The sequence below is a fragment of the Protomyctophum bolini genome (genome assembly GCF_963924005.1).
Source record: "Protomyctophum bolini genome assembly, chromosome: 11".
NCBI classification, from domain to species: domain Eukaryota; kingdom Metazoa; phylum Chordata; class Actinopteri; order Myctophiformes; family Myctophidae; genus Protomyctophum; species Protomyctophum bolini.
The window spans coordinates 13,867,934-13,886,625 of record NC_137872.1 but is presented as its reverse complement, the minus strand read 5'-3'; the positions used below and the strand labels follow the sequence as shown (position 1 = coordinate 13,886,625).

The window sequence follows — 18,692 nt, the reverse complement described above, 5'->3', positions numbered from 1 at the left end:
TAATATAGCCTGCCCCTGCAATAGCAGGTTGTTATGCATATAGTTTAGTTAGCATGCATTGTAACATAACTTGTGTTTATATAGTGGTTTACGTGCCACTGATGTAAACGAGTTTGCAGACCATTAAGATTATTGAATGATTATTAAGATAGATCATCTTGTGAGTGAGCCTCAAGGGGCGCTATTGGACAAAACTTTATAGAACAGGAAACCTAGCAACAAGACGATCATACCGTCTGCATCTAGCAGATACATTTCAACTTTATTGTCACATCAAAAAAAAGTGGAGAGAAATAAAAATTTTCATATATACCATTTGTAGTGAGTGTTCAGGAAAGAACAAGGAAAACAGGTCAGATATTCAAATAGCCTATCCCTGATATGAGAAGAGTGAAATATATAAAGCAGGTCAGATATCCCTGATATGAGTAGAGAAGAATATAGGCTACTATGCGCGCGCACACGCACGCACAGTCGCGCGCGCGCACACACACACACGAGTGGTTAGAATAAATGGCAATGGAATGAGGCAGCTAAAATAGCAGCATATATAGAAGCAGATCTGTGCATGAGGTGCAGCAATACAATAGTAAGTAGTAACATAATAACATCCATCCCATGCTGGTGTGTACGCATGTGACTGCAGTCACTGTACAGAGGTGTGACATATCCTGTTTCGGGCATGTCAATGTAAATTGATTTGCAAGGCTTCTCCAGATAGGTCAGTGCTGCTGGTGTACAGTGGCGTGGGTAGGCCTACTGGTCAAGTATAGTTCTCTGACAATGACAAAACATGAGGATTAAATGGTAACATAAAGGTAAGAGCTAGGGGAGCCACACTGTATGTCATAGAGCCAAGCTGTCGACTCATAACAATAATTACCAGGCCAGCATACTGCGGCAGACACTTGGTTCTATAATTATCAGATTGTTAGAACGTAACACCAAAAAAATCATGTTTTTCATAAGACAGCACACAGCCTCCTACACATGATAATACACTATGGCCTAAAATACCTAACAGTGAAAAGATTATTTTAATTTAATTATTCCACACACATCACTGTCACATACTGAAAAGATACTTTGTGTAGGCCTACACTATTTTGGATCAATGGGGAACAATCAGAGATGGAACAAAGGAGATCCACACACTGTAGCTCCCTTTGGGAGTTCTACTGTGTGCTCCAACCATTGCCACCAGTAATGATGAGCACCAGGCAGGGTTGAAGCCAAAGTGCTTAGACAAGGGAAGTAACAGCTGTTCGTTTTTCTGTTGAATCATTATAGACCTATTCACTGCGAAACAGGACTCATCAGTCAGTTATGTGCAAATGTAGTTCTGTGGTCTTTATTGTATTTGATTGTGTCATTTTGTTTAAATGTTTTATTGTTGTGAAAATAAGTGGCACATGATGCACATCAGTTTCATGCTCTGCATCAGAAATATGTTACATTAAAAGCAGATCCTCAGTCTTATTTTAAGTTATTTTGTTAGGGTTGAAAAAGATTATTTGCATGCAGCCTGGTTTGTTGAAAGTTCCAGCAAGAACATGTTCCCAAGACCAAGCATATGATATGTGTCTGTCAGCAGTGCAGCACGTTGTATCTCTGGAGAATATAGCACCACAGTGGTGCCCGCACTCATTGTATGGGAGGCACTGCTTTTGTTGACAAATTCCCTGTCCTTTCATCAGCTCCATCGTTCACTGTCCTGGTTGCATATTCATCCAAGCTACATTCTACAGCTAGTACACAATGGACTGTAATTTTTTCTTTTACAGTGAATGGTGACTCTTTCAGCTTGTCCCAAATGGCCTGCTGAGCTTTTCAGCGCAATCTGCAGGTTGTCAACTGTTGCTCTGCTATCAATGGACAATCTGGAGGTGGTTGTGGAGGATGAAAACTAAAGGAAAATGGATACCATCCTGATGAACCACTCCCATCCTTTCCATGATGAGCATGTGGGGATGAGGACATTGAGGAGTACAGTCACAGACTCGTCCCCCCCCAGCTGGTACAAAGCGACTTGTTCAGTTACAATGTGCCACTATAGGCATCAAGCTCCACAACAAAGCCCCCATATGTTCTGTTAAATTCTTGGATTAAATCATGCTTGTCTCTGGCACATTCATACATGGACTACTGGAAAGTACACCATACCAGATGCCTGAAAACTGTAACTAATATTTTAATGTGTATACTGTAGATTGTATACTCATTACTGTTAATACTCCTGTACATATATTATCCATATACTGTACCCACTGTTGTAGGCTGGCTGACACTGTACGCATATCAGCATCAAATCTGTACTGTATCCATTCATATTTACTGGTGATAGATTATTGCACATTATACTTATAGCTATGGATATGGATTACAGGCTCCTCCTGTCTACATGTCGAAGTGACCTTGGACAAGACACTGAACCCTACATTGCCTCCAATGAGTTGGTCGGTGTGAGCTTGCCATCATTGGTGTGGGAAGTGAGGACGCTGGCATGTTCGCAGCTTCTCCTCCCAATGTATGAATGAATGAACCATTGTATAAGCGTTTTGAGCACTTAGAAAAGCGCTATAAAATGCCATTCATATTCAGATTCAGATACCTTTATTTGCCATTGTGTAAAACACATTTGACATGTGTGCATTTCTTATTCCTTTTTTCACATATAACGAGAAAACAACAACAACACAAATACAACACCGTGCAGGAAGTATAAATATAAAGTGTTTTTGGAATAGTGCAAAACATGTCCGGTGACACTCCCTATAGGGGGCAGGGGTGGGAGGGAAACCAGAGTCATTTAGCAGCCTGGCGGCTGAGGGGAAGAAGCTCAGTCTGTGGCAGACTTTTGTAGCCTTCAGCTCAGCAGCCACAACCGTCTCCCAGAGGGGAGCAGGGTGAGGAGGCCGTGGCCAGGGTGGGAGGGGTCGGCCATGATCTTTCTCCCTCTCTTCAATGCCCTGGAATCGTGCAGGGACTTGAGGGAGGGCAGAGGACGGCCAATCACCCTCTCTGCAGAGCGTATCACCCGTTGCAGCTTGGCGAGATCTTTTGCAGCTGAAGCGGGGAACCAGGTGATGATGGAGTGTGTGAGGATGGACTCAATGATGGCTGTGTAAAACTGAGCCATCATGGTCCTTGAAAGTCTGAACTTCCTCAGCTGCCTGAGGAAGTACAGCCTCTTCTGGGCCTTCTTCAGGAGGGCCATGATGTTTAGTTCCCACTTCAGGTCCCGAGAGAGAATCATGCCTAGGAACCGACATGACTCTACTGGGGTCACCTGGGTGCCTCCCAGCATGATGGGAGGGGGCGGGGCTGCGGTCCTCCTGAAGTCCACCACCATCTCCACTGTCTTTAGAGTGTTAAGCTCTAAGTTGTTGTTGCTGCACCAACTCCGCAGCCGCTCGATCTCCCTCCTGTAGGCCGACTCATCTCCTTTGGAGATGAGGCCCACCAGGGTGGTGTCATCCGCAAACTTCAGGAGCTTGACGGATGGTTGGAGGGAAACACAGCTGTTGGTGTACAGGGAGAACAGGAGTGGGGACAGAACACAGCCCTGCGGGGAACCGGTGTTGGTGGACCTAGAGCTGGAAATGCTCTTCCCCAGCTTCACCCGCTGCGACCTGTTGGTGAGGAAGCTCGTAATCCACCTCCGAGTGGAGTCCGGCACTTGCAGCAGGGACAGCTGGTGCTCCAGGATGGATGGTAGGATGGTGTTGAAGGCTGAGCTGAAGTCCACGAACAGGATCCTGGCGTAGTCGCCTGCAGTGTCCAGATGTTGTGTGTAGTGCAGAGCCATGTTCACGGCATCCTCCGTGGATCTGTTGGCTCTGTACGCGAACTGCAGTGGGTCCAGTACAGGATCTGTGATGCTCTTCAGGTGAGCCAGGACAAGGCGCTCCAGGACCTTCATGACCACAGAGGTCAGGGCGACGGGTCTGTAGTCATTAAGGCCCGACACCTTGGCCTTCTTGGGGACGGGGATGATGGTCAAGGCCTTGAAGCATGCTGGGACGTGACACTGCTCCAGCGAGGCATTGAAGATGTTGGTGAACACCGGGGCGAGCTGGTCAGCGCAGTGCTTCAGGACGGAGGGAGAGACAGAATCCGGGCCGGCTGCCTTACGGGGATTCTGGCTCCTCAGCAGCAGTTTAACCTCTCTTTCCGTGACAGAGAGGGGGGGGGGGGGGGGATGGTGGTTGTGGCAGGGGGGGGTGGAGGAAGAGGGTGGGGGGGAACGACTCCTTCTCAAACCTATACAGTAGAACTCATTGAGCTCGTTTGCAAGGGGGATAATAATAATTATGTGTTGTAGCTAACACACCCCGAGACAAAGCGCAAATGTCCCATGTTGTCTTGCGGGATGTGGCAGATGAGATGATTGACTTACATTGGAGGGGTTGGCTCACAGAAAGAATACTACAAGCAAAATGGCTGCCGTGCCAAGTGGGATTCTTTCCTATGGATTGATATCGTTCACCAATAATGAACTCCAATCCTCACACATTTTGGTCTGGTCTTAACACACTTATAAGCCGTCAACGCGCTGCAGCCCTTTGCACATGAAGAAGTCATGTGTAACCATGCCCTTAGCCTGGCTTATAGAGGCCTGCCTGGCAACTTCAGGCAGTGGACCTGAAGTAGAACACAGATGGATTTGATAGACTGCCAACACATTAAGAGCCCTGTAGAGGCTGCCAGCCCGAGAAGACTCCCTATCTGCTTCACATTTACTGAACAACCCACTAATGGCACAGCTGTTAAGGCTGTAGTGGTGTGTTGGCCTCAGGGAACAAGACACACACACACACGCACGCATGCACATGCACGCGCGCGCACTTGCACACGCACACAGACACAGACACACACAAAGCTGCTGCACTATAGAAACACGTACCTGAGTGTTAAGTTATCTCAGAGTGTCTCAAAATTAATGGACACGTATGTACCGTACAATCCTTCCGCAGTGGTCTTTTCACCTCCCCTCTACCTATCTCTCTCTGATTCATTGATGAATGAGAGAGAGATGAGAGGAAGAGACCAATAGTCTAATTTCACAACCTTTTCATGGCACTGGCAGCCATACTGACATGAAATAGTAGGGTAAACATGGGTCTTACAAATGATAGTAATTAAGGTTCTGTTCCATGTAGTGTGGCAGAGCCTTTCTAGTGAGTCATCACACACAATAGCAGCACCCTAACACTGTTGGACCTGAATGGAAGTGATCCTTAATCCTGCTACCCTAATAGACAGGGGTACATAAGCACATGGCCGTTTATCCAACAGCTTTCTCCGACCCAACCACACTTTCACCACACATCTCTATATGCAAAATAAATTCGGCACACTCCCAGAATACATATAGGCTACATTTCATTGAAAGAAATGTCTTAATTACTGAATAAATATTACTTTTGTCAACCACGCCATTGTTGCTCAACATCAACAGCCTACGTCAGAATCGTCATGTTGGCGTCTACTACGCCAACTACGTTCACTTAATGGGGCCAGTCCTTCACAGTGACACACGCGTTAGATGAACCACGCGACCGGGATGGTTTCTACCCCTCAATGTCGTGCATTTGCTGCGCCCTTCTAATGCTGCGCCACGCCTACTCTATACTGCTCCATGCGACTCGAACAGCGTCAGCAGCAGCAGCTCCGAGCCTCCGTCAGAAAGGCTGCCCACAGCACTGCACAGCCCCACACCCAAATGAATCGAATGAATGAATAAGGCGCTTATATCGCTTTTGCTCAGTGGATGGGACATTTACATTAAAAGCAATCGGATGGACGCGTGGATAATGGCATGGTTGTGTGCAATCGGAGGGAAAGCTTCCATAATCCATATAGCTTCCATGCTAGCTGCTTCAGACACAGGGGAGGGGAGGGAGAAATAGTGCGAAATAGCGCTTATGCAACAATTACCCTAAAACACAATCACCTCAACTCGATGTCATTGTGAATAAGAATTTCGAGCGCAATAACAATTTTTGGAAGGACACTTTCACCCAGTATCAAGCTAAATGTGGAAGCCGTGTGTGTCACACCAAAACGGGTGTCCTATAGAATCCTGTAACCAGCCTCTCGCACTGCCTGCGAGTTGGCTCCGTCTAAGGCTCCGTCTTATGAGCAAATTTAGAACTTCCGGTCTGAGAGCTAGCAGATTTAAGACATCCGGTTGCTTTCAGAATAAAATAAAGTTATTTAATTCGTTAATTAAATAATTTTTACATTACATTATTAGTATTATTATTACATTACAGTTATTGTAAAGACACACATTATGTTTCTGTGTAAAAATAAGTAATTAAATAACATAAAAAAGTTATCTAAATGGATAAATGCTATTCACTGGAGTGCATGGACTTTATAAAGTGGACACTGGACAAAACACGGCTCCGCCAGGCAACTATCTGGACATACCCACGCGTTTGGGAAGATGTCCTCTACCACCCCACAGTCTCCGCTAAGCGGGAGAGGTGTAAAATTCACAGCAGCAGAGCTTCTACTGGGGTCAATGCAAAAAAATGTACCGTTTCCGGACCCAGAATGGACACTGGACAAAGAGGCCTCCGCGAGGCAACTATCTGGACATACCCACGCGTCCGGGGAGATGTCCTCTACCACCCCACAGTCTCCGCTAAGCGGGAGAGGTGTAAAATTCAGAGCAGCAGACCTTCTATTGGGGTCAACACTCAAAAAAGTGCCGTTTCCAGACCCAGAATGGACACTGGACAAAGAGGCCTCCGCCAGGCAACTATCTGGACATACCCACGCGTCCGGGGAGATGTCCTCTACCACCCCACAGTCTCCGCTAAGCGAGTAAATGGGTGCTTATATTTCTATGTGAAATGTGGTGATGCTGGCATCACAATAGATGCCAGCATCACGCTGCCTCCGTCTAATAAGCACATTTACAACTTCCTGTTTGGAAACCCAAACAGATGCTTCTGACATTTGCCTGTGCGTGCTTAATCGTTGTACTTCTGAACACATTTCCCAAATCTCAGTGATTTATCCACACATCGCTCTGTGTGTGTGTGTGTGTGTGTGTGTCGCGTCGCCCTCCAGCTGCAATTGTGAGTGTGCGCAGGGCACACTACTGAGTTTAAAACCACAGCTGAAACATGAAGTGGAGTCTCCTTCTTCCCATATTGCGCTGCAACGACACTAGGATTGAGCCCCCCGAAGGGGGGCGAAATTCTAGTTAATATAATTGATAACACCTGTGTTTACCATACTATTTCATGTTATAGTCTTCATCATATAGTCTCATTCCAAAATCCAAATGCTGAGGCAAGACACCAGTCACACCAATAGCATATTAAAAAGTGCATAAATGAAAAACGAAATAGATTGTTTACTGAAATGTTAAAATTCAAATATTTATTGTGGAATCACCAAAACCTTGACTAAACAGACCAACCTTTCTTCAAACAGCATTGGAAATGCGCTGCTGCATGGAGACCAAAACACTGTCCCAGCAAAATGCTTATTTATTTATTTCAGTTTTCCCAGCTCTGCTGTTGCCTGCCAACAAGAATAATAGCCTACAGGCAGACCACGGCTGTGAAAACGCCAGAGTTAAGGGTTCACACCATTGTGGTATTTTCCAAACCGGCTGCAGAGCAACATATTTTGAAACAAAAAATAATCACTGTATTTATCAGGTTGTTTTTTTCTAAGTTACAGTACGCCTTACATTTGCAGCCATTGAAAGGGGGTCATCCATTCATCCCTATGTTCCCCAACATAAGTACGGTCCCTAATTGATTCCTAAAGATCTTTGCACACCAAGGGCATGACAAATAAATTACACAAAAATGTTGTCGAGCTTACTGTAAATCTAGGCCAATGTTTTGTACACACACAAAGCCTCATTTAGGCTATACGTATTTGCATACCAGTGTCACACACCGAAACCTACTACTGTTGTGAGCTTGTAGATCAGCTATTTTTGGTGTAATCAGGCATTAGTGTGACTTTGATCAGCTGTAACCTACTGAATGTCTGAGCCTAATTGAATGTTTTCTTCCCCTGCAGCTGTGCTGAAGGCTCAATCTATATTTTGTCGCACTGGCATGACAATTACTCTGGGACCCCCTTTCCACCGATTCAGTATTATTTTTGGTTCTTAGTCCATGAGCCTCTGAGGGCTGTATTTTGCGTGTCTTAAGTACCAGGTCTTTTTACTTAACTTAAGACCTGGAGGCGTGGTCAATGCTCTTTGGCCACTCAGAATAGCCAAATGGCATTGATCATGCCTCCAAATCTTAAGTTAAGTAATAAGACCTGGAACTTAAGACACGCAAAATACAGCCCCTAGAGCTCCAAATTTGGTGGGAAAAACTAGCCTGGTGAAACCACTCCCCCTGCTGGACAACATTTGCATTCTGCCAGCAGGGAGAGTCTGGGAACTCTCAGGCAGAGATGATGTACTCCGGTCCAATTCTGGCCGGAGCGATATGCGGCTGTATGAGGCCGCTAGAGGCGGGATCAACTTATGACATATTGAAGACTACAACTCAAAATTATTATGGAGATATCAAATGTTTGTCCCGCTGCTTGTCCAGATGCAGGCAGGAGGAGGGAACTGGTGAACTCAATACTGCCGCAATCTGGCGGACTCAGGTTAGGGAAAAACTAGACCTATATTACATTTTTTATAGGATCAATACAAGTAAATTAATACATGATAACCCCAGTAGTAGCTTTTTCTATTATTTTGCATATTTTCCTACATAATGCCTCATTTGCATATTTAAAAAGGTAAAATTTGTAATAAAATAAATCATTCGTGTAAACTAATCAATGGGGAAGTTTCATGGTGATAACAATCTAATATAGGTATAATTTTTCCCACTCAATTCATAATTAACGTTCCAATTTTGGAGCTCTGGCTCATGGACTAAGAACCAAAAAGAACTGAATCGGTTCCCATTGGGAACCAACCGGTGGAAAAGGGGCCTGCAGAGAGCAACCCTTGGGGAATTAATCTCACTGGTGCTCATGTAATCAAATAACCTGTCAGTGCATTGCTAATTTATTTCTCTTTGTCCATTGTAATGCTAAGAGTTTGTGATAGATTACATACATTTTATATTGCACGTGCACGCGTTAGACTTTTGGCTGATGGTGTTATCGGGAATGACTTAAAACAAGCTTAGCCTCCAAGATGATAAATAATACAAGCACACATAACAACAGTAGGGTGGGATAGAGGCCCAGCAATACAGGTAACACATATTCCCAATCATAATAATGTGATAGAATGCAGAGTAGACTAGCCTGAATATTTACAGTGTAGTAATCTGCTGCAGAACCCAGTTTCACTGGTTTAACTGATTATCAACTTCTTTGGAAGCTTGAAATTATCTAAAATAAATAGGTTGTCTTGCCTCCACCCACTTACGCCTGTGCAATCTCTTAAATAACTCCTACTGGAAACCAAATTAGTCAACGCCTAGTTAGCCAGCTTCTTTGTAGAAATCACATTCCGTGGATTTAACTGATTCTCAACTTATCTGGAAGCTCTGGAAATTAGCTAAAATAAATGGGTTGTCTCGCCTCCACCCACTTACGCCTGTGCAATCTCTTAAATAACTCCTACTGGAAACCAAATTAGTCAACGCCAAGTTAACCAGCTTCTTTGTAGAAATCACATTCCATGGTACACACAAACACACACAGCTGGGCATAGGAAAATACAGTATATTTTAAAGATAGTTTACAATGTACATTTTTGTCAACACCGTGTCATGATTGGTCGAATACCCTTCCGGTCTGAAGAGACGACAGCTTCCTGTTCTCAACTTTAACCTGCAGAACTACAGACTCTCGTATCATTTGAAAATTATGGAAAATATTGAGAGGCTAAAGCTGACATCATCAAGTCAGTTATTTTCGATGAGGGACACCGTCCCTAAGAAGAGAAAGAAGAGAAAAGTAAGAAGAGAAAAGTAATGAATTAGCTTGCAGAAACTGTCTAAAAGTAGAGGTCATAATACAACATTGTTTAATTTCTGCAGTATATTATTTTTGAGGGATGATAGCCCCTCCTATGTCCAGCTTATAAACACAAACTTTGACCTAACACAAACATGAAATGCCATTGACAATGAATGGACGGGTTTGTTTGTGTTGCATAACACAAACATTGAAGATGAAGGTGAGGACGCAAATACTCATTGGCCGGAATCAGATGATGTGCGATGATAAGAGCGCCCCTCACTTCACACGGGTGTGATTTTTTAATTAGCTATGGATGATATTACAGACAATGTTGGGAATTCAGCTCAGATGATTCTGCTTTGAAGTGGTTATTGCAACTTTGCCATTTACTCTCTCTATTGTTCCAAGGAAGGCAGCTGAGGGACGGAGTCCATTTCAATTATAAATTAATGGAAGCCCTTGCAGAAAGGGATTAATAACACTATGCTTTGAGGAATGTGAACTGACTTCTCAACCAACAGTGATCCTGTCCAAAAGCCTGGGACTTGAATTGGATCATTAAAAATTCAATTAAAACAACCATCATCCATTCTCCTCAACACACAACCTGCTGCACTTGTTTGAAGTGTGTGTGTGTGTGTGTGTGTGTGTGTGTGTGTGTGTGTGTGTGTGTGTGTGTGTGTGTGTGTGTGTGTGTGTGTGTGCGTGTGTGCGCACGTGCATGCGTGCGCGTGTGCGCAAATATGTTTATTCTGTGCATTATTATACTCATAGGTTTGCACTACCACTATACCTCACCAAAGAGTCTGCCCAACTTCTTTTCGAAGTCTCAGGTTTGACTATTTCAACTCCCTCCTTGCTGGCCTGCCAGCCCTGCCTGCATATCTGCGTATATCTCCCCACTTCTGTACTCCCTTCTCTGGCTTACATTTGCTCCCCCAATTCAAATAATTCTAAGCTAAGGTGACCAATGGCATGACAGTAGCAAACCTGCAGGATGTGATCATTGATCAAGCCCCCCTTTTCTGCACGCCTCAATCAGCAAATACACGGCATCATCAGACCAAGGTCATTTAACTGTCCCTCAAACTAAGCTCTATTGTGATGTGACAACAAGGATGATTCTGATAAATAATAATTTTCATTGCAGTCTAATAATTTCCTTTGGTGTAAACTTGTGATGTGACAATAAAGTTGAGTCCGAGTTTGAGGTGTATTGTGCTTTGTCGCATAGAGGCTTCTCACACTTTGTTAGACATGACTCCATGTGGCAATTAAGAAAAAAATAATTCAAAAGTCTTCTGGCACAAATTAGATTACTGCCCTCAGAAGACTCAACCTCCAGAGAGAGGGAATAGCTATCATACAGACACACAGTGAATATTATAAATATTTTCACTATATCATTAAATGTAGTCCAAACCATGGTGGGTTAATTCACATTGAAAGGAGAGAGGAGATCTGCATACCGTTTTAAAAGCTCCCAAAAAATTATTGACAAATTGGAAAGACAATACAACGTTTAGGCCTCAGGGGCCTTCGGAATCGTCACGTATACGCACATTAACTCACATAATTCACATTAACTACAGTGGAAGTCGAAGGAAGTCATTTCATCCACAGCAATTCACATTTGAACTGAAGGCGGACCAGGCACATCAGAGGAAAGAAACACAGTGTTGGCATTGTTGGCAGTAAAGGTCAACTGATACAAATAATTAGTGTAGGCTATACTTATGAGTGGTTCACACTCCTTCAGCTATTTCTCTGCACTAGTGACAACTGACAAGGTTACATCATGGTACAAAGGATGACCATGGCAGTCTTAGCCTGGGGAAATAGCATGTACACCATGGCCATGTCGATGTGTCTGACTAGTCTAGTGACTTGTGTCTTTCTGATGTGCTTCAATTATGTTTGCCTACCTCCCACTAGAGGTCCTCGGTTCACCACCAATGTCTGGAAGCAGAAAAATCCCAATTCAATCACAATTCACAAACATATTTTTTGCTCATAAGTGAAAAGTCATCACCAAGTCAACTGAAAGTTGAGTACTCAGATTTATATTTTGTAGCAATACCACAATATAGAAAGGCAGTCAGAGGGTAGGTACCCTCACAAAAACATGCAGTAATCCTGGTCTCTAAACTGCCTCCCCCTGGCCAGCCGGGGCGCCTGATGGAGGGGAAAGGAACTGGTTGGAATAACGTGTTCCTTCCACGCGCTACGTCCAACCAGGGAAACTCCCCCCTGTCAGGTGTAAAGGAGCAACTTGGACACTCAGGCATGAAGGGAGAATGAGTTAAGTCCGTTGCTCTCCCCAGGTTGGCGGAGGGTGTGTAGAGCCCAGGATCACAGTAGATGATTGGCACAGGGGTGAAAATGGGTTACAAAATCGTGGGATAAAAAATATATTAGAAAAAAAAGAAATGCAGTCAGTGTTAATTAAAAGTCCTGTGTAAAATGTTTTACTTGAGTCACACAAAAATATTACACTAAACACTAAAATATTCCATTCATTATGCAGAATGGAATTATAGGAATGCATATCATCAATATGATGCTGTTTGATAGCTTAACCCATAATAATACATCATCATTTTCCAGTTGATGTATGGTTTATATATGACATATTGGTATAGTATTGAAAACAAAAAAGGCCTAAAAAGTTATGGAATAATCCAGGAATAAATAATGCCATTGACTTGGATGCCACATGACGTTACAGAGGGTCACACACAAAGCCACACGTTGGAGGCGTGGCGCGATTAGCGGCACTTCCTGCATTTAAAGAGCTATTACACTTTTGGGGTCATTTCTCCATTTTCGTGTCTACTCTGGCTTGCCTTTTGGTGCACCCCAGACACATTTAAGTTGCTTGATTCGATATTTGGATATTATATTCACTTGATCGATGACCTCAGAAGTGTTAAAAGCATGTTTTTTATTATTGTTGTTTGTATTTAAAGTCAAGATGTCAGGGCTCTGCAGTTGGGTGCTGCCTGGTCCCCACAGGGATGAATTGTATGATGGAATAAAAACACAAAGAGCACTTGAAGGTTACCCAAGCTAGTGTAACTTCCTTATCTCTGCTTCTAATCTCCTCTGCTCTCCTCTAGTGCTGTGATCGCACACAACTAAAAGATTAGATGTGTGCCTATAGGGGTGCAAGTCTGTGCATGTACGTACTGTTACTGGTTGTGTGGAGGAGCAAAAATTATATGCAGGCTCATGGCTCTATAGCCTCCAAGGAAAAGGTTTGGGAAGGACAGCTGATTCCAGAGTGATTTAGAATGAGTGTACAACAGATTAACAACTTAAACCCTCTGTAGCTGGTAAACGAATACTTAATTGACCGGGATCGTCTCTGTACTTTGTCTTGTTCTTTTTTAATACACCAAATCTAGCAAAAATAGCTCATCTACAACCTCAAAAGACATCCCAACAGCGAACAAAGTAGGGATGCACGAGGGTTCAAAATTAAAATGGTTGAAACACAACAGGGACAACTAATAATGTGAGTGACCTGTTGTGATGTGCACAGGTTCGGAGGGATTTACTATTATTGGCCTTTTTATTGGGATGGGAATAAAGTGGGGGGAAAGGTGAGCTTTGTTTCTGTTAAATTGAACTGGTGTAATATAAATCCATGGCTGCCTGTGATAATCCACTTGGTTTCTAGAGTGAAAATCTTCCATCCCTTGGTCTTAACCACCTCTGCAGATCGACTAACCTGCAGTGTTCTAGCAGTGTGCTCACAGCCTCACACTTTCGTCTCAAAGCAAGGTGGTAAGGAAAACCATTTCTGAGAAGAGAGATATGGTGAGCGAGTAAAGGAATAAGAATTAATCAATATGAATTATAATTTAGTTATTGCTGCAATTACAAACAATTCCCATGTCTGGGTTGACTTTAATAGCCTTTAGCCATGGAGGCCATGGGCTTAAAGATGAACCAATTTATTAATTGTCCCCTTCCACTGAAGGCCCCTTCCCTTCCAGTCTGTTTGCCTGCCTGCCTGCCTGCCTGTACCGGTCTGTGTGTGACTGTCTGTTATCCATGCAAAGCCTCTTTCCGATTGTATTAAAGATCAATGTTGAGATAAGTGAACAAGGCACATTCTGTACCAGCTGTGTACTGCAGTGCCCACACAGGCAGATACAGTATTGTCCATTCTGGGGTGTGCCCACTCATCTGGGCAGGACTTCCAAGCATGCCTCAGGCTGGCTGCACACACCACCATTATTGTACTATTGTCATGTAGAGCAGGGGTTCTAAAAATCTAGGTTGCGATCCCTCTGAGGTCACCAAATTAATCCAGAAGTTCGCCTGATTATTTTCTGAACTGAATGTGTAAAAAAACTAAAAAAGCTTTTTTACTGAGTTAAATAGGCCTTATTTATACCTTCCTCCCATAAAGCCTGCAGGACAGCTGGCCTGGTAGCTCGAAACGGTCCAGGGGTATAATTTCGAAGTCCACCTCCAAGTATGCATAGGTCTCTGATGAAAGATAGACCCCTGAGGTGGGGGCTGTCTGTATAACATGTGTTGCCGGACTGCCAGTTCAACTGGGCAGGACTTCCCAGCAGCATGAATCAAGGCACACACGTTGTTCTATTATTGTGCTCATTATTAAAGTTAGGGACTGGGCAATCTGGGAACCCATTCGGTAGAAATAAATTATTTCTTTTTGGGATGTGTCTTGAGAGTTGAGGGACTGAGATCCATATTCATGATGTGTTCATTATTTTTACATACTTTACTTTTTCTCTCCCTCTCTCTGTTACAGTACTGCTGATGATCTCAGAATGGCATAATAAATCCATAATGAACTGGTCATCGCATACAAGATGGATTGCATTACTCTGGACTGTGAGGCAACCGAAAGACAAATGACTCTCCCAGCGATCGGCTCAGAATCAATCATTATGATGTATGCTTCCGATGCCCTTTCATATTTAAATGAGATGGAGATGGAGCCCTCCCAGTCAGGACATAAGGGAAGGCATCAGCATGGCACATCAGTAATCTACTCAAGTCCGTTTCTCTCTCGTCTGTCTGAGTCTGACGTATGGTGATGTTGCGTTTATCAAAGGTTGTCTATTCACAGCTTTGACCATTAGTGATGCGTGGGTCGACCAAGAAGCTGTTGGTTTCGGGTAAGCTTGACACAATTATCGTGAACTTAAAAAAATATATATATATGGGGTCGGTGCCTAACCGCTCCATTACGCAGCAATGTGTATGTATGTCTGTCTGTATGTCTGAGCATGGACAGCTGCAACACCTAAAGTGGCCAGTACTGGACCGTTCCTGGGGCTCTGGATGTTCCAGGGACCCCCGGGGACCCCTCGGTGACCCCCACACAGTACACCACAATACAGTACATGCAGAGCACAGTACACTAACCCTAACAATAAATGCATAGTCGCTTATTTCACACAGGTGTTTTTTTTCCTTTCATGTTGGGTATATGGACGTTGATTGAATGCCTTTGAAGGCCTTTTGACAGGACACAATGCCTGCGTTCTAGCTTGGATCCAAGAGGTTGCCCCGATGTTCTTTGTGCTAAACGCATTTAAATGCATCACGTCGGATAAAACACATTTCAACTCGTCGCGGGCGGGCATGTGCGAGGAACAAGCATGGGAGTGCACTGCGCACGCGCCTCCTGATTTACTTTGTTGCTATGTGACAATTGCTTTCCCCCTGCTGCAGCTGGGATTACTGCATGGTTTATCACAGATAGGAGCTGCATTCATTAGGATCTTTAGCCAGATAAGCAAGTCAGCAAATATAGCCTCAAAGCTAGGTTGGAAATATAATCATCACACAGAATGGTTTCCTATAAGCCTTTATGTCTTTGAGAACAAGTTAATTTAGGAAGTGTTCCCTGTGGGCCATAGTGCTAGACACAAATGGAGCATAGCGGCTGATGTTAGGCCTACTTCACTGGATCCTCTATGTCATTTGTACCGTGCGTGTGCGAGTGTGTGTGTGTGTGTGTGTGTGTGTGTGTGTGTGTGTGTGTGTATGGGTGTTGTTAGTACTTGTTAGTATGTTTCTGTGTGCCTGTGTAACATTATGTAACTGTGTTTGTGTTCATACTTCATGGCAGGAGGAGCTAGTCCTAAAGTCCTACAGGTCCATTCAGGATAAACAAATAAAAGCAATTAAAAGCAAATAGCCTAAGGTTGCTGCAAGCATTTGTGTGCATACAGTATACTTGTGTGCGAAGCAGGAGGGCATTCATCGCTTGCTGTCTGGGTGTCATTGGTGTCGCACATGAATACATTCAGCGACATGACTGCCACAGAATCTACATCTTTGATCTCTCCTAATTGATCTCGTTTGAGCCCCTTGTGCAGTGGCAGACACAGCTGTCGGGCAGTTTGTCACAGCGCGTTAATTATATGCCACCAGAAATGCATGACACAGAGTCAAGGCTGTCAATGCTGTATGATCTGAAATTAAATAATTCTAAGTGACAGAGATGTTATTATAATTTGGCTATAACTGTGACCTGTCAGGCTTGGAGACTCAAGGGCTGTATTTTGCGTGTCTTAAGTACCAGGTCTTATTACCTAACTTGAGTAAACTAAAGACCTGGAGGCGTGATCAATGCTCTTTGGCTATTCTGAGTGGCCAAAGAGCATTGATCACGCCTCCAGGTCTTTAGAGCGTCCCTCCCCTGCCGTGTGTTTCTTTCCCCTCCCGAGATGAACAGCACTGACCTGTGGTCAGTATTGGGCTTCCAGTGTTGGAACCTCCAGAAGTTTGTTTCTTTGAGAGCTGCTCTGAGATCAGAGTACCCTGGAAGGCTGAGGTCTCGTCAGCAGCAGCAGTATCCAAGGTGCACATACAGAGCAGGCATTTATCAGTGCTGTCAGCTGCAGGACATTTCTGAGGGGGGCACACTGTCTGAAGTTTCTCACCAGTCCTGTAGATGGTGCTGACAGTCGAGGGGAAATCTGCTTGAAGTTTAGTGACAAAGATCTCTGTAAGACGCTGGCCTTGTCTTTCATCTTAGTGTCCAGGCTGGGTATGAAGACAAATGGAACATTAAACATGTGGTTGAATAAGGAGATTTCTTTAGCTGAATAGTCCCTCATCGGCCTCACTGTTACTGTATCACCGTACCTGTGGTCTGAGAACCCTGTATCCATTCCCAACTGTGCTCCTCTGCCCAATGCTATACCGGCAAGCAATCTGACAGCCTGTCTGGTACAGTTGTCTCCTACCATAAGCTTGCTGTAGCCTTGACTTCGAGCTGTATGGACCAGTAGGTGCTGTCTGAGTGTGTGCAGAAGGTCTTCTTTGGCTGTTAGTGTCTTCACTGAGGCGACAGTCTCTGCAAAGCCTGGGTATTAGGCATCTGGTAATCAAGTCTACCCTCCTGGGCACTATATTCATCAGGTCTACCCACCTCCTCGATGCTGACCTGTGACAACTCATACCGTTTCTCCGGGTTGGCATGCTTCCGATGACTGTTGTGAATGAAGTGGTCTACTACAGCAGTTTTGTTGCTGTCGGTCGCTGCTGGTTGGTCTGGGGCTGAGGAAACCAGTTCCAGAACTGAACTAGGAAGATTAAAAACCTGTTCCAGAGGTACAATGTGATAGGGGAAGCCAGTGGCTTTGAAAGCAGCCTGCAACTCAGCTACTGTCCTCTGTCTCTCCTCAGCAGACAGCCCGAGAACGCCACCTTCATCAATAAAAACAATGCCAGGTGTGAATCTCAACTTCTTGTGAGCATTTTGACTCAGACCCTCTTGAACCTGATAGAGCATGGAACAGGAAGAAGGGCCTCCCGACACAGCCAGTAGCACCTTCTCTCCAGGGGAAATTAGTCTGTTCTTGCCAAGCATGGCCCTGAACTTATGTGTGAAGTACTCCTTAAAACAGCCCCTGCAGAAAGCATCTCCTGCCCTGATAGCCAGAGCTGCTGTGTTTTCTTTGCATTTGACGCATATCTTGACGACACCTGGAACCTCCCGTAGTTCCAGCTGACCAATGTATTCTTCATCCATGTCACACATTCTGCGACCAGATTTCCACAGGTACCTCTTCAGTTTGACACTTTGTTGTCAGGGATTGATGCAACATGCATCACCCTCGTTCTCTGGACAAGTTACAGTCTTAAAGGTGCTACTGTCACACCTCCTTTTTGTCCCTTGAGCTTCTTCCTGTGCCACCACTATCTGTCCAGAAGAAGTCACTCTCCCCTCATGATATGCTCTCACCACACCGGTGGCATGATACACCTTAAATGCTGAAACGTTATAGTTGACCGGGTTCCGGGTCCCTCGGGGACCATGTCATCTTGACATATGACATCAGTCATCTCCATATTTGGAACCCTCCACTGCCACGCCCTTAAATAATAGTGCTGGGATTATCCATATAGCACCACCATCCCACTGACCTGAATAAAAATGAGAAATTAAATCTTCAGCCTTTTATTTAAAAATTAGAAAGCCAGCAATGTAAATATAATATACTAGTATACCACTAACTAGTGAGTAACAATTATAATAGGCCAATATATCCACCCACACACGCGCACACACACACACACACACACACACACACACACACACACACACACACACACACACACACACACACACACACACACACAATACCTCAGTTATCCTGGGGGTCAGGTTAGAAGTGCTCTCCATCCCTTTTGTGTGGGGCTATAAAAACTGCAGCATGGGTCAGAAT

At 44.3% G+C, this 18,692-nt stretch overlaps 1 pseudogene across 1 annotated transcript; it reads right to left on the bottom strand.

Annotated features, from left to right (window-relative positions):
• Positions 1 to 1,587: 1,587 nt before the first annotated feature.
• LOC308323289 (cytoplasmic tRNA 2-thiolation protein 2-B-like) lies at positions 1,588 to 18,004 on the bottom strand (annotated as a pseudogene). Its single transcript has 4 exons — positions 16,701 to 18,004; positions 4,592 to 4,644; positions 3,017 to 4,090; positions 1,588 to 1,611 (listed from the first exon to the last, which is right to left on the bottom strand). The product of its transcript is annotated as a cytoplasmic tRNA 2-thiolation protein 2-B-like (transcript).
• Positions 18,005 to 18,692: the final 688 nt, after the last annotated feature.